This window comes from Mycteria americana, chromosome 1 (genome assembly GCF_035582795.1).
Source record: "Mycteria americana isolate JAX WOST 10 ecotype Jacksonville Zoo and Gardens chromosome 1, USCA_MyAme_1.0, whole genome shotgun sequence".
Classification (NCBI taxonomy): Eukaryota; Metazoa; Chordata; class Aves; order Ciconiiformes; family Ciconiidae; genus Mycteria; species Mycteria americana.
In genome coordinates, this window is record NC_134365.1 from 151,935,426 (window position 1) to 151,949,874 (window position 14,449).

General features: G+C 39.6%; 1 long non-coding RNA gene across 1 annotated transcript in view; it reads left to right on the plus strand.

The window, feature by feature from the left end:
• Positions 1-14,449, plus strand: part of LOC142404931 (uncharacterized) — a 65,902-nt gene that overhangs the window by 37,795 nt on the left and 13,658 nt on the right. The window contains exon 2 of the long non-coding RNA XR_012773999.1: positions 10,336-10,415. This is a non-coding gene — a long non-coding RNA (uncharacterized LOC142404931). The remainder of the gene's footprint in view (positions 1-10,335; positions 10,416-14,449) is intronic.

Below are 14,449 nucleotides of genomic sequence, written 5' to 3' on the forward strand. Positions count from 1 at the left end.
AAGGACAGCAATCTCCTCCTCATGAACCATTTCATTCATTGCATCTTCCATCCACTGGCTCCCATAAAAATTCCAGTTTCTGTAAGGAAGATGGGGGGTTACAAAAGACAAGAGAAGGCAGAAAGACAAAAACAACTTGACATTGAAAAGTAGGGAGGTAAATAATTTAACAATGAATTTCTGCAGAACTGAGCCAAAGTCAGAAAGCCACAGAGTAAAGCCAAACTTTTTGTCTGATCTTACTGCAACTAATGAAACATTAACTATAATACATAACCATTGGTGATCATATTTCATTTGATAATCCATTAGGGCCTCACATAGTTCTCTGCTTTTTCATATAAAACATAATACTTTAGGGAGAGGGAGGCAGGCAGGCAGAAGGGGAAGAGGATTTGTTCTCACACTGTGTGCTGGCACAATAATGTTCTTCCTGCTGAACTAATGGCTGTTCATAGGGTTTAGGTCAAAGAGTTTAATGGAGCTTAGCTCTGGATGTCTCAGTAACTTCTTAAATTCTAAAACTAAACTACTTTAGTCTTAAAATACAAATGATGATGGTCCTAATAAGGAGACACGTTCCCAACCAGACTTGAGAGTGAAATATATGACGAGAATGCTAAAACGGACAATATCTTTCTTCCAACTAATGCTGTGAGAGATGTCCGTTCCTTACCACAGATGAATTCACTGTTTCCCGCAGTTCTCCAAGGCAGAGGAGAAGGAGAGGATGTTTGTACTCAGAATATTTGTTACATTTTATTTAGCCTCTGAGATTTAAAGATACATATTGAAAGAAATGCTGAACATATATATCTGTATGTGTCCTGCTTTTTTTGTTATGTGGCAAGCAATTTGTGGGGAGAATGCAAAGGCCCCCTCACTACATTATATTTCAGGATGCAGTGTAAAATACCCTGCTCCTAAGTCAGCCACAGATGTCACTTGGAAAAAGCAGAGATCTGTATTAAATGGTTTCCTTTTTCAGACTTTCCACTGATAGCTTCCTCCATCTCTCTAAAAAGTTCTTCTCATAACATAGAATTGACATTACAGACCAATCTATTTGATAATCCAGATTTCTCTACCAACATACATCTGCTGCTTCTGTATGATTTTACTGCATATCAAAGTTTTCTTATATATGTCCTACAATTGCACTTATATCCACCAGCTTATATAAGTTCCCAATTAAAGCACATTTTGTTCTTTCCAGACAGGAATATCCTGAAGTTTCTTTCAGGGGAAGGACAACAGTTCATTCATCTGAACTTCAGAAGAAACAAAGACTTTTCATTCTCCTTCATAAAATTGCCTTTTTTTTTTTTCTGGGTTGGCATACTATGTCCTGACAGGTCTGGATAGTTTCCCTAGTCAATGCATAGAAAAATAGATATGAAGGATAAGGAGAACAGCTGTCTTTGCTTCAGAGAAGAGGAAAAGAAGTCTGTAACATACCTTATCAATTGTGCACTGGAAGTTTCTTTTATAGCGTCTGTGCAAGAAAGAAAAGGCAATGAAATTATTCTAGACAGCTTTTGAATATACAAGGTATGAAGGGGGAACTGGAGGACTCAGATTTTCACACTATTGGACTTTCAATAGGAAGCTGCATCTTTGCAAAGCTAGCCTGAAGTAGGGTTAAGCCTTATCATGCTCCAGTAGCAGGTAAAACTTTGTGCAAAATAAGCACAGTTGCAATTATGCTGTCTGGCTTGATGGACTGAAGCGAGAGCTCCAAAAGGCTGTGGCTGAAGCAAAGTGCAGCAAGGGGCAGCAAGATGCAGCAAAGTACAGAAAGCAAAAATTTGATCCTGCACTTCCACTGCTGGATGCCTCAGAAGAGGCATTGCAAAAGGCTGAGGTAGGTAAAGGCAGCCCGCAACTGCTCTGATCTAAGGAACAGAGTGTGTATGCAGGCTCTTCCATGCAAGACCCCTGTTAAAATATGACATACTAGTTTTGTGATTTCTATTGCGCCTCTGATGATAGGCTCCTTTCTCTTCAGCTTGCTGGACTGCCTCGTGTAGAAGAGCACTGTCTGACAGGTAAACAAGGAGGGGGTCTCTTTGCTGTTGTACAATGCTGAGAACGGGTGGCACAGAATGTCCTGGCTGCCAATCTGTGTATAAAAGGCTCTGAAGGCTTGTGCAGGCGGGAGATGTGAGAAAGAGGAGACACTGGCAGCTGAGGTGATTATTAACTGGGGCCCCTAACATCTAGCTAGTGCTTCTAGGCTAATGCATGAGTACTGCACGAGTGTAAATTTGAGTTAATTTTGCAGTGCCTCTTGCACAGGAGCGAGAGATTTTCCACTTTTCCTCTACAGGCATATTCAGCTTCAGGAGTGTCTTGTGCCAGCTTTCACACACAGTCACCTAAGACCCTGCCAGCCCTTTTGCATCTCTTGAAATTCCCCAAGCAGCAACAACAGGACCTGGAAACTGTAACACCCTTGTGAATTGCTGCTGGTAGGCAAAGCGCCTGACTCCCTTCTCCTTTACAAGGATGCAAACAGGGAACATGGTCACTCAGCTGCAACTTGAATGAAACTGCCTCATTGGCCTCACACACTCAAGGAGAGAATTGGGTACAAAAGGATGAACAGAAGGAAGCGGGAGAGGGAAGAGGGGGAAGCCCATCCCTCCAGCCTCTGCCTGTCCTCCTCTCTGCAGCTGGGAACAGCTGATGTAGAATCTGTATTTTCTAACAGGGAATTATCCACTGAATTGCTTCTACAGGGTTCATTTACTATACATAAAACCAAGAGTCAAGCTTATGCTTTGAGATTAAGCCAGAGAAACAGCCTTATGCTACACTTTCTTACTGTGTGCTAACAAGGGTGGAGGAACGTGTAACATTTAGAGTTGAAAAAGATATATATCTTTCTCTCCTTTGAAAATGCTGTTGTTTTGAAAGACCTCAAAAGTGTGCTGGGTATGTTACAGACATATTAGACTGCCTGTAACTCACATCTAAAGCAGCATTTATGGCTTTGGATTCTGTTTTACTTTGTTTTGGTTTGGTTTTATCTACCAATCTCGGTAGGACAGAAGAGGGCTCCATACTGGCATGGTATATGGACACCTTGACCTTCTTGACTTAAATCTTTGTCTTCAGTCTTCACTGTCAGCTGTCCATTATGGGGAAATCTGAAGCCCAGTTTTGAGTTGCTGTGATGAGGTAGCTGAGTCATTTTGAAGACACAATATGGGTGGATTCTTCTCCTTCCCTCAATGTTTTGGTTGTGTGTGATTCTCAATTCTGTTAGCCATTTGTTTGCCATTTGAAACACATGTACTTCCTAAAAAATACTTAGATCTGCCATAGATTGCTTTAGTTTGTTTGGTTTTTTCTTGGGGAAAAAACCCCAAACCAAAACCAAAAAACCATGAAAAACCCTTAACTATACAGAATTTTGTACTGAGGCATCATGGTTGAGATTTCTGAAGAAAGCAACATCTTGTTGTATTGGAAATTACCATATAGCTCTTGCAAACAGGTGATAAAAGTGCCTATCTCAGTGGTTATCAGCTTGTTCATGTGCGTAATTACGTCTTATGATGCACTAACCCTCTATGGCCTGTCAAAATTGGGAAGGATGTTGCATTTTATTTATATTTTTATAGATATATTTGAGGATGTTTTTTTTATATATATGTGTGTGTATGTGTATTTATATATATATATATATATATAAATCCAGCATATAGATGCAGCAGTGAGATTTCGTCTCCTGAAAGCTAGAAAGAAATAAAGAAGAAAATGGTTACTAGTAGAAAATAAGGAAAAAATAGAAGGGAGCATGAACAGCAAAAAAGAAGAAATCTGATACAGAGATTGGATGCTGGGAGAAACTACTGAGCTATGTATAACACCTCCACCATATACAAGAAAAGACCAGGAAAGTCCAGGTTAACTCACCCTGGTTGCAGAAAGCCATTAAAAGTGATAAGAATCAATTTAATTTACCACATTAAACAGATGAAAAAAAGCCAGTGCCAGATCTAATACAGATGTTCTCCAGTATAATAGGAAAATGAAGACATTTTCAAGCAGCAAGGCTTGCAAGTCATAGTCTTGAAATGCTTAGATCAGGTAGCACTGTCCGTTAGAAAAGCAAGCTCTGTAATGATATTGATTGCTTCCAAGGCCATATTAGAGATGAAGACAAGTCCCAGGAGACAGGTTGTTGTCACCTTGACCTTGGGTCAGAGCTAGACCACTGACCCCTGACACCCAGGACTTCTGCACCGCATTGTGATATCTTTCATGCCTACAGACAAAGTCAGCAGGGGACACGTGTCGATGTGGCTCTTGCCAAATCAGAATTGACTGGCCTGTAGGAAGCTGGAGAGCAGCGGGAAATGTGGGTTAAAGTATGTCAATAATGTTTCACAAGAACAATTTCTCCCAAGAATTGTAGCTGTTGGAATGTTTTGACATTTATTCGGTAGAGAAATGTAGCATGTTTTGTGAAGCACTTCAAGAGAGCTGCTGCTAACTGCCGCGGTGTATTGATCTTCCTGTTAAATTGCATGGGCACACTTGGGAGATCATTGAGATTCAGGCAACAGGACAGAAAGGATCGGCTGCACCCGATGGTCACTAATGGTAATTGGTTTCGATCCTTGCACTTGAAGAAGCCGTGATTTACTCGGTTCACAGATGAATTGTAGACACTAAATATTTTGAAAAGAAAATATACTGTGATTTCTTTTTCTCATGTCATTTACAAATTATTGCCTCCACTTCTGAATGTTTCATATAAAGTATATAAATCCACATGACTGGATATAAAAAACATGCTAAGCAAAATTTCAAGGAATTCTCCCTCTTATCTGTAAAGCTTGTATTAGTGCAAAGCAAATGAACTTTCTGATCCTAATATAAATGAGTTAATTAAATAATTATAATAATATTTAGCAGGATCTTAAAAATCCATCAACCCTCTAAAGCCTCCCTATCATCACAATACATCTTTTTTACATTATACACATTCTTCTCTCTATCCCGTTTGGTGGTGTATCATCACAGTCTTAACATAACGAATGTTAAAAAGAAGTATATTGAAGGCAACTACAAAAGTAGAATAATGTAGGCAGGTATGGATAGTAATGTAATATTGGAGTAAATTATACAAGAATAAAGAATCTGATATGAAAATTGGATACTAATGTTAGTATCAGAGTAAATTATTTCTACAATACAGGATCTGATATAAAAATTGGAGTATACTTCTGAAAATGAATGCGGTGATAACACTGCCAAAATTCATGCCACACACGGTTTTCAAAGCAGATTTTATAGGGCTTCTGTAGCTTTCTGCTTTATACAAGATACTTCACTAAGTATATGTACATAATTACATGAAAGCAAATATATTCAGTAAATGATGGCTGCTTTAATACAAAGAAATTCATATAGACTAAGATTCTGGGAAAGAACCAATTTTGTACTTCTTTTAATCTGTTTCAAGTACACGTGTCCTTTATCAGCCATACTACATTCCTACAGTTTTTTAAAGGACAAAAGGGTTTTCATTTTTTGTTCTGCATTTTTTCCCTTCAATGGAGAGGTCAGCAGTTTCTTCAAACAGCGGAGTTTCATGCATAAACTTGCATAAAATATCCATAAAATCTATATAGCACTTTCACAAATAGAAAATAGCATAATATGCAGTAACAACATATATTGTTTATTTGTTAACTGAGATCAAAACTATGCCTATCTGGAGTCTTTCGGTTAAAATGACTGTAAGCAGATTTGTAATTTCAATTACAGCTAAATCATGCATTGTAGAATTTGTGTCATCCACAACTAAAATAGAGAAAATAGAGAAAAATGAATGTCTGAATGCTACTAAAAGTTCGGTGTAACAGCAATATGGCACTTGCAATTGTTATACAAGTCTCAAATTTCTGAAATATTTACAAACCTTAGATAATGACAACCTCAGGAGAAAATCAAGAAAACAGACGGTATACAGGAGATAGCCTGAGGCAACCAGTGATGAGGTCAGATCTATACAGTATGTGTGCTTTACATGAAAAACGCTCTACTAAAATGTCTTTGCGTACTGTGTAGGGCTTTGGGATATAGCAGGTATTCACTAGGGGAAGGTAAGGATTATTTACTAGGATCAGTAACACGGAATTCAATATTAAAACCGACAAAGGTTATCATCTATTACACATTAAATTCACCACAGTTGTTTGACAACTCTCATAGCAACAGATTCCACCCTTAACAATTCAAAGCAATCTTTCAGATTAAAGTTCATGTGATCACTTTAAAGAACTATTCAGTGTTAATCAAGCAATATTGCTTCAGGCATCGTGTTTGTCTTTCACTTCAGGCTATTTGGTTGATTGCAGAAAATGCTGAGTTTCTCTGTGTGCATCTGCAGAGCTGTGTGTCTGTTAGGTGCAAGTGACGGGGTAGTGATGGGGGGATATGGGGGCTGATTGAAAGGAGTCTGCAATAGGGATAAATAAAGTCCCAGTGGCTGACTATTCTGGTGGGATAGGATAAGCAGTTTATTCTGTATTAATAATTGTATATTCTGTCTAATTTAATTCTGCAGGATGGTAACTAATGATGATATGGTTAAAATATAAAAAATGTCTTTAAAACTGCTGGTTATATATATAAATAATATATATACACAGATAAATACATATAACTATATCGAATCATAGAATCATAGAATCATTAAGGTTGGAAAAGACCTCTAAGATCACATAGTCCAACTGTCAACCCAACACCTCCATGCCTACTAAACCATGTCCCAAAGTGCCACGTCTACATGTTTTCTGAACTCCTTCAGGGATGGTGACTCCACCACCTCCCTAGGCAGCCTGTTCCAATGCTTGATAAGCCTTTCAGTAAAGAAATTTTTCCTAATATCCAATCTAAACCTCTCCTGACACAACTTGAGGCCGTTTCCTCTTGTCCTATGGCTTGTTACTTGGGAGAAGAGACTCACACCCACCTGGCTACAACCTCCTTTCAGGTAGCTGTAGAGAGCGATAAGGTCTCCCCTCAGCCTCCTTTTCTCCAGGCTAAACAACCCCAGTTCCCTCAGCCGCTCCTCATCAGACTTGTGCTCCAGACCCTTCACCAGCTTCGTTGCCCTTCTCTGGACATGCTCCAGCCCCTCAATGTCTCTCTTGTAGTGAGGGGCCCAAAACTGAACACAGTATTCGAGGTGCGGCCTCACCAGTGCCAAGTACAGGGGGACAATCACTTCCCTAGTCCTGCTGGCCACGCTATTTCTGATACAAGCCAGGATGCCATTGGCTTTCTTGGCCACCTGGGCACACTGCTGGCTCATATTCAGCTGACTGTCAACCAGTACCCCCAGGTCCTTTTTTGCAGGGCAGCTTTCCAGCCACTCTGCCCCAAGCCTGTAGCGTTGCATGGGGTTGTTGTGGCCCAAGTGCAGGACCCGGCACTTGGCCTTGTTGAACCTTATACAATTGGCCTCAGCCCATCGATCCAGCCTGTCCAGGTCCCTCTGCAGAGCCTTCCTATCCTCCAGCAGATCGAGACTCCCACCCAATTTGATGTCATCTGCAAACTTACTGAGGGCGCATTCAATCCCCTCATCCAGATCATTGATAAAGATATTAAACAAGACTGACCCCAAAACAGAGCCCTGGGGAACACCACTTGTGACTGGCTGCCAACTGGATTTAACTCTCTTCACCGCAACTCTCTGGGCTTGGCCATCCAGCCAGTTCTTTACCCACTGAAGAGTACACCCGCCTAAGCCATGAGCCGCCAGCTTCTCTACGAGAATGCTGTAGGAGTCAAAGGCTTTACTAAAGTCCAGGTAGATAACATCTACAGCCTTTCCCTCATCCACTAGGCAGGTCACCTGGTTGTAGAAGGAGATCAGGTTGCTCAAGCAGGACCTGCCTTTCATGAAACCATGCTGGCTGGGCCTGATCCTCTGGTTGGCCTGCACATGCCTGTTGAGCGCACTCAAGGTGAACCGCTCCATAATTTTCCCCAGTACCGAGGTCAGGCTGGCAGGCCTGTAGTTCCCTGGATCCTCCTTCTGGCCCTTCTTGTAGATGGGCATCACATCGTCAAGCCTCCAGTCATCTGGGACCTCCCGTGTTAACCAGGACTGCTGACAAATGATGGAGAGTGGCTTGGCAAGCTCCTCCGCCAGCTCCCTCGGTACTCTCAGGTGGATCCCATCTGGCCCCATAGACTTGTGAATGTCCAGGAGGCATAGCAGATTGTTAACTCCTTCCTCCTCGATTACAGGGGTTTATTCTGCTCCCCGTCCCTGTCTTCCTGCTAAGGGGGCTGAATTTCCTGGGGATAACTGGTCTGACTATTAAAGACTGAGGCAAAGAAAACATTAAGTACTGCAGCCTTTTCGTCATCCTTGGTGGCAATGTTCCCCCCCTGTATCCAATAAAGGAGGGAGATTCTCCTTGGCTCTCTTTTTGTTATTAATGTATTTGTAAAAACATTTTTTATTATCTCTTACAACAGTGGCCAGATTGAGTTCTAGCTGGGCTTTTGCCTTTCTAATTTTCTCTCTGCATGACTTGACAAGATCCCTGTACTCTTCTAAATATATATACACATACATATACGCATCTAATTTTAGATCATTGCCCAGATAATCTTGAACTGGTAGTACTTCACACATTTTCTAGTCAGAGCAGTTACTCAAAGGAAGGTACTTCTCAGTGGGATTAACAAAATTCCGCTCCAACATTTTACAAGACAGAAAACATCTTTTTCTCTCCAGTTGTGCAGCATCTGCTGCAGTCATGTCTTATTCCTGATCTAACTGTTGTTCTGAGGTGTTGTGGATGCAGTATCCATAACAGCAACATTATAGAGAGAAAAGACTAAAGGTGCTGGGACTGTTATGTGCCCTGACATTGCTGTTGGAGACCCTAGGATGTTTGCTTAAGTGACCTAACGTCTGTGGCAGTGTCCAGCATCTTCAAAAAAGAGTCCTTTTGAAGAAAGCTTTCATTCTGCTATGCTGTCCTAACATCTAACCAAGTGCTGAGTCCAAGCTCAAGGTGAGGGACTGTTTGCTATTAATCGGTGTGATTAGCTCATCAGACTGAGTTGTAGGTTCTTACAGGTAACAGTAGCAACCGTTGCTATCAACAATGGAGGTCATACAATTGCGAAGATGAGTCCTGTATTGATGTCATCAAAGAGTCCTGCTTTCAGGTCAGCAACACAACCCTTTGATATGAATGAAAGATAAGTAAGTCTTGCTGTAGTATTCCTTGTGACCACTGGAAGTGGATATCCCATCATGATCTCTTCAAGAAATAAGGTTGAAACAAATTCTGCAGCATCTGAAGTAATTTTTATTTCTTGACTTAAAGAAGTTCTGCATACAAAACAATCTAACTAATATTTTTTGACTAGAAAATGTCAATTTGTTTAAAATGAAGCTGTGTGCAAGAAAGGCATTTTCAAATAACCTTCTGATTCAAAAGACTTGTAAGTGAAGACTTTTTAAGTGGTCAAATATCCCATTTAGATATTTTTAATAAAAACTTCTGAGTTCGGCTCTGGTTCAAAATGATCTTCCATTAGAGACTGTGCTGAAAAAGAACTGTTTATAAACAATCAAAACCTAAATGAATGCTTTGAAATTACTGGAATTATACATGGTACTTCACCTAACCACATTTTTTTCCCCAGTTCATCAGTTCGCATAAGTTCCTCAATACTGAGATAAACCAGTTCCAGCTGTTGGAAATTTGTCTTGTTGGGGAAATATTGTCCTACTCAGCTGTCCTTACCATGACTATCTCCAGAATCTGGAGGAAGATTTCATTGGGAAAGCCATCATATTTTGTATTTTGGGAGATTATCCACAAAATCATCTTTCTGTTCTGCCCTTCTCACCATTTCTAGCGATAGTTTTCTGGGATTTGATAAAGGGTGATGTTATTTCAGAATTAAGTCAAACATTAAAAATGAACACTAAACAAAACTTCCTGAATCTTTGCAATCTGCTTGAAATGTGAAAAATATGTATCTGTCTCATAATCTTCCATAGTATTTACTCCTAGTTAAAGATATTCTTACAGTTAGAATTCTTTAAGAATGAGAAAATGAAATAATAATAATCCATAAGTATTAAAGCATAATGATGTGTACCTATTTTACTCTTTCCTCCTTTAGATTATCCAAAATAAACAAGGAAGCTGCTGACCTTGCCCTCCAAATGTGTTTTCTAATGCTCACAATCATTCTGAAAGAATTAAGGTTAATCTTTCTTTTTTTTTTTAAGATGGTGTTTTATTTTAATGATGCTTTGAAATTCCTTTTCAGCCAAAAAGAAATCCAGTTAACTGTGGAAGAAAATTCAAATCCTGATGATAATATCCTTGACAAGTCCATGCTTCTTCAGAGTAAATGAGATTTTACTGTGTTTTCTTTCACTTTCTCTTTTCGTATTTCATGAAAAAGAAAAATAGTTTTTAATGAATCACTGATCCTTCTTTTTTCCCCTTCTTATATTTTTACCCTTGCTAAGGAACATTCCCATAAATGTATATCTTCTTTTTCACATCTTCCTGAGGAAAAAAAAAAAGTGCATTTCACAAAGATTTCTATGGTCAGCTTCTTTTCAGTTTGAATTGTTGCCTGATTTCACTATATGCAGATTAATTCATGTAGTTTGGATTTTATTGTTTAAACTCCTTTCAAGTGTACCTATTTACTTCATACATGTGTATATGTACTATCACAAACTATACATAAAATAAGTGAACACACGTCAGTAAAGCTAAAAGTAAAAAGACAATTTATATCAGAGAGCTCTGCACGGAGGGGCAGCAGTGCAGTAGATATTACAGAAGGATAGCAACAAAGTAGAAACTCATGGCTCTAGTCAACAAAAATGTGCAGTCATACACACGTAAGTGCATAAAGCACATATCATAAATGCCTTTCATCCTCTTCTGCAAAATACAGGTAATTTGATAGCTCGTGACTGGATACTATACTTACACACTCAGGAGCCCCAGGTGAAAGCATTCAAATGAGTGAGCAGTATTCAGTCTGCTAGAGGAGTGAAGCTTTTCTGGTCAACATTTTTGGATTCAGCTGAAGAAAGTGTTGCCAGTCAAGAAGTAATGAGATGTATCTGTAATTAGACATCTCAGAACCACAAACTGAGGCTGTTTAAATCTCAGAAGAGGAGAATAAAGCCAGCACAAGTAGCTCTAGATGCGAGGAATTTCTGTATTTATAATGTTTTGGTTTTGCAGAAAGTGCAGAGGAAGTATCATTAAGAGTTTATTAGAGGTATCACCCTTACAGGCTGTGTCTTCATGAGTGATTTTGTCTATAATACCCACGGAAGGGGTGGAGTCAGGAAATAAATGAAAGTAAGAGTAAGAAGGATCTTCCAATACTTCCAACTTAGCTGCATAGCACAGGGAGTACTCGTTATTCTCTTAACTAGTATGGACAAAACATTCGTGTTTCACAGGCCATCACGAAGGAGATGTTCCCTTGTGACCACTGTCGGGCTTGTGGTAACAATAGAGGTGCCACTGTCATGTCATATGCTGTCTCACAAGGGTCCTAAAGATGTGCATTAAAACCCTTAAGAGGGGTGTGCAGGATGTGTGAGCTCCTGCTGCACATCATCCTCTAGCAGAGAGATATAAAATGAATATAGTATAGAGTATGTTGTATCCTATGAAAAAGGATACCATTTTCTCCAGGCTCTCAGAGTTAAAGGTTCTGTTTGTGATGACAGACTGCTCTGCATGCTCTGTATGTTTCCACTCATTAATCCCTGCAAGATCTGGACTGATTGCTCACAACCAAACATTGAACAAAAGTGTGACTTCCCAACAGAATGACTTACAAAGGTTATTCTAAATTGGCACGTCCAAAATACTCCTTATCAAGGGAAAAGAGATTTGCAAAACAAGAGAACAAGGGGAAACTGTCATACAACCTTTTTTTGCCTGACTCCCATTCTTAATATTACTATGCAGACCGTTTTATGGATTTTTTAAACTGTAAGCTTCTTGCAGCAACCCTGCTAAGACTGTGGTATGTGAAGGTGGCAGACGAGCTCTGACAGCGTGTTCAAAATTCATACATTTGATATTGTTAATGTTATTCCTAGCTGCTTTTGGTATTACTGATTTCATAGATTGTATTCTTTTTATTCATTATGGGCAATTATTGCTTCAATTTTATCTTCTTTTGAATATTTAGTTCCTATTTTTATCAGTTTACATGTGCTTGCAAGAAAAAAAATATGTACATGGGTTTTTGATGGATTTCTTGAGAGGAATAGTCACCCTTCAGGATACATTGCTGTTTTTTGTGAATAATTTAGCTTAAAGTTGACGCAATTACTTTCTTAGACTCTTTGAAAAGGAACATTTCAACAATACTGTTTAATTAATGGGATTATGGATATGGAATGCATATTTAGCTTCATTTTAAGGATGTTAATATTGGGAAGCCTGAGCATCATTTTCTTGCTAGATTGTAAAAATGTGGCCTTTATTGTATGAATATTCCCTAAAATGGTACCACTAACATGGAGAAAACAGCTGAACAAAAGTTAATATTTATGAGCAATCTATTGGGCAAACACTACAGGGAATGGACATCACTGAATGTATTTGTACCGTGCATGTGACCCAGCCTTTCTCCACTCATAATTATTCCCAGAACAAGAAAAACTTCTGAATTCACTTTTTATAGTACCTATTTATTCCTTGCTCAGTCCTAAGACAATGTAAGAGAAAGTTCCACTAACAGAAACTTTTATGCGTGATTTTCAGACGCAATCAGAATTTATCTGAATTTCTGAAGCAATAGTGACTTCAGTGGAAGCAGACTTCTGCTGGAAATATTTGAAAATTCTGCCATCATGCTTTTGGAAAGGAACAGGTAAATAAATACCCTCTGCTTGCAGTAATATTGCCAAAGAATATTTCATGAAGCTATTGCTCTAACTTGGATTAATTCATAATATTGGTGGAAAGATGCCAAAGCATTAATAATATTGGATTTTTATATATAAACATACAGAAGAAAAATGGAGGATAAAAGAGAATACAGTTCAAAGGAAAAGACATGCTGACTTTGATGTTTCCCACAGGTGCAGATCCATTTTACAACAATGGGCCTTTCTGAAGGGTTTTTGTATTATTTAGACTTCCAGCATTAGGATCGTTTTTCAGTTGAAACCACTCAGGTTGGAATATTGAATCTTGATTTTGCTTTAATATCTATTTAGCAAGAACAGGAGTCTCAGACCAATTGATATAGTTGGTCATCCTTTTATCCATGCTCATCTGGGTGAAGTTCAGAGATTTTAAGTGCAGGGATATAACTTACCCATAAATTGTTCATTCAAGGGTGACAGAAGGGGAAGCCCAAGTTCACATATACATACATATATTAATATATTTATATATAAATATACACATATATGTCAGTATACATATACGTGTTCACGTATCAGTGGATCAGAAGAGGGGGAACTCGGGAAAAGATTGGAAAGAAAAGGGTAAGGAAGTGTACATTTAAACTTGATTCATCTCTCAGACACATACACACCTGCATCCCTTACATCGAAGAATCTTTAGGCCTCTAAGTGTACATATGACACCAACTAAACCCCACGGCTCACAGCCCATGCCTAATAAACCAACTGTACTTTAAAGCTTTCCCTGATTGCTCACATTGTTGAACCTCTGGGCTGCAATTAACCTGTCCCAGTTGGGACAATAAGGGAAAACCTATAGCTTGTTAGTGTGCTGTAGGGTACATGCACATGAAGTCTGGAGAGCTCATACCTGTGAAGGTCCCTGCCTGAAGTGCCTGTATCCAGCAGCACATACCCTGCTAGGCAGTGTGGCCTGGACCATGCACCACTACTCACGTCCTCCACCCCTTTCTACAGCCTGGAGGAGCTCTTCAACAAAAAGGCCAGGAGCTACGTGTGCAGAGCTCCCGGGAGCTCTGGGAGCTCCCAGAGCCAGGAGCTCCTGGGAGCTCTGCTCCCAGGATTACCTTCTCTGGGAGAGAAGGTAGTCCAGGAGACATGTACAAGGTGGCCAGTGAACTGAAACATGGCTCTGTGGGTGGAAGGACATTACTAGTACAAAAAAGAATACTGTTCTCATGTCCTTGAGGATAGTGGTACAACATCTGGTGTGGTTGCAGAGCTGAAGGTCTCTTCTCAGTACAGAGCACCAACTCATCAGGCACTTCCATCACCCTGTTCCACACCTTGAGCTTGGGAAGAGTTGCATCTTGCCAGGGAGTTGTGCCCACTTTGTAGGAAGCTATCTGACACCTAAGCCTCTTTATCTGGCAGGGCTCCTATTTGTACCATCAGTTGCTCAGAAACTGTGCCATGAAGTCTTTTCTATGCAGAAAGCTTTACCATTCTGGCTATTTA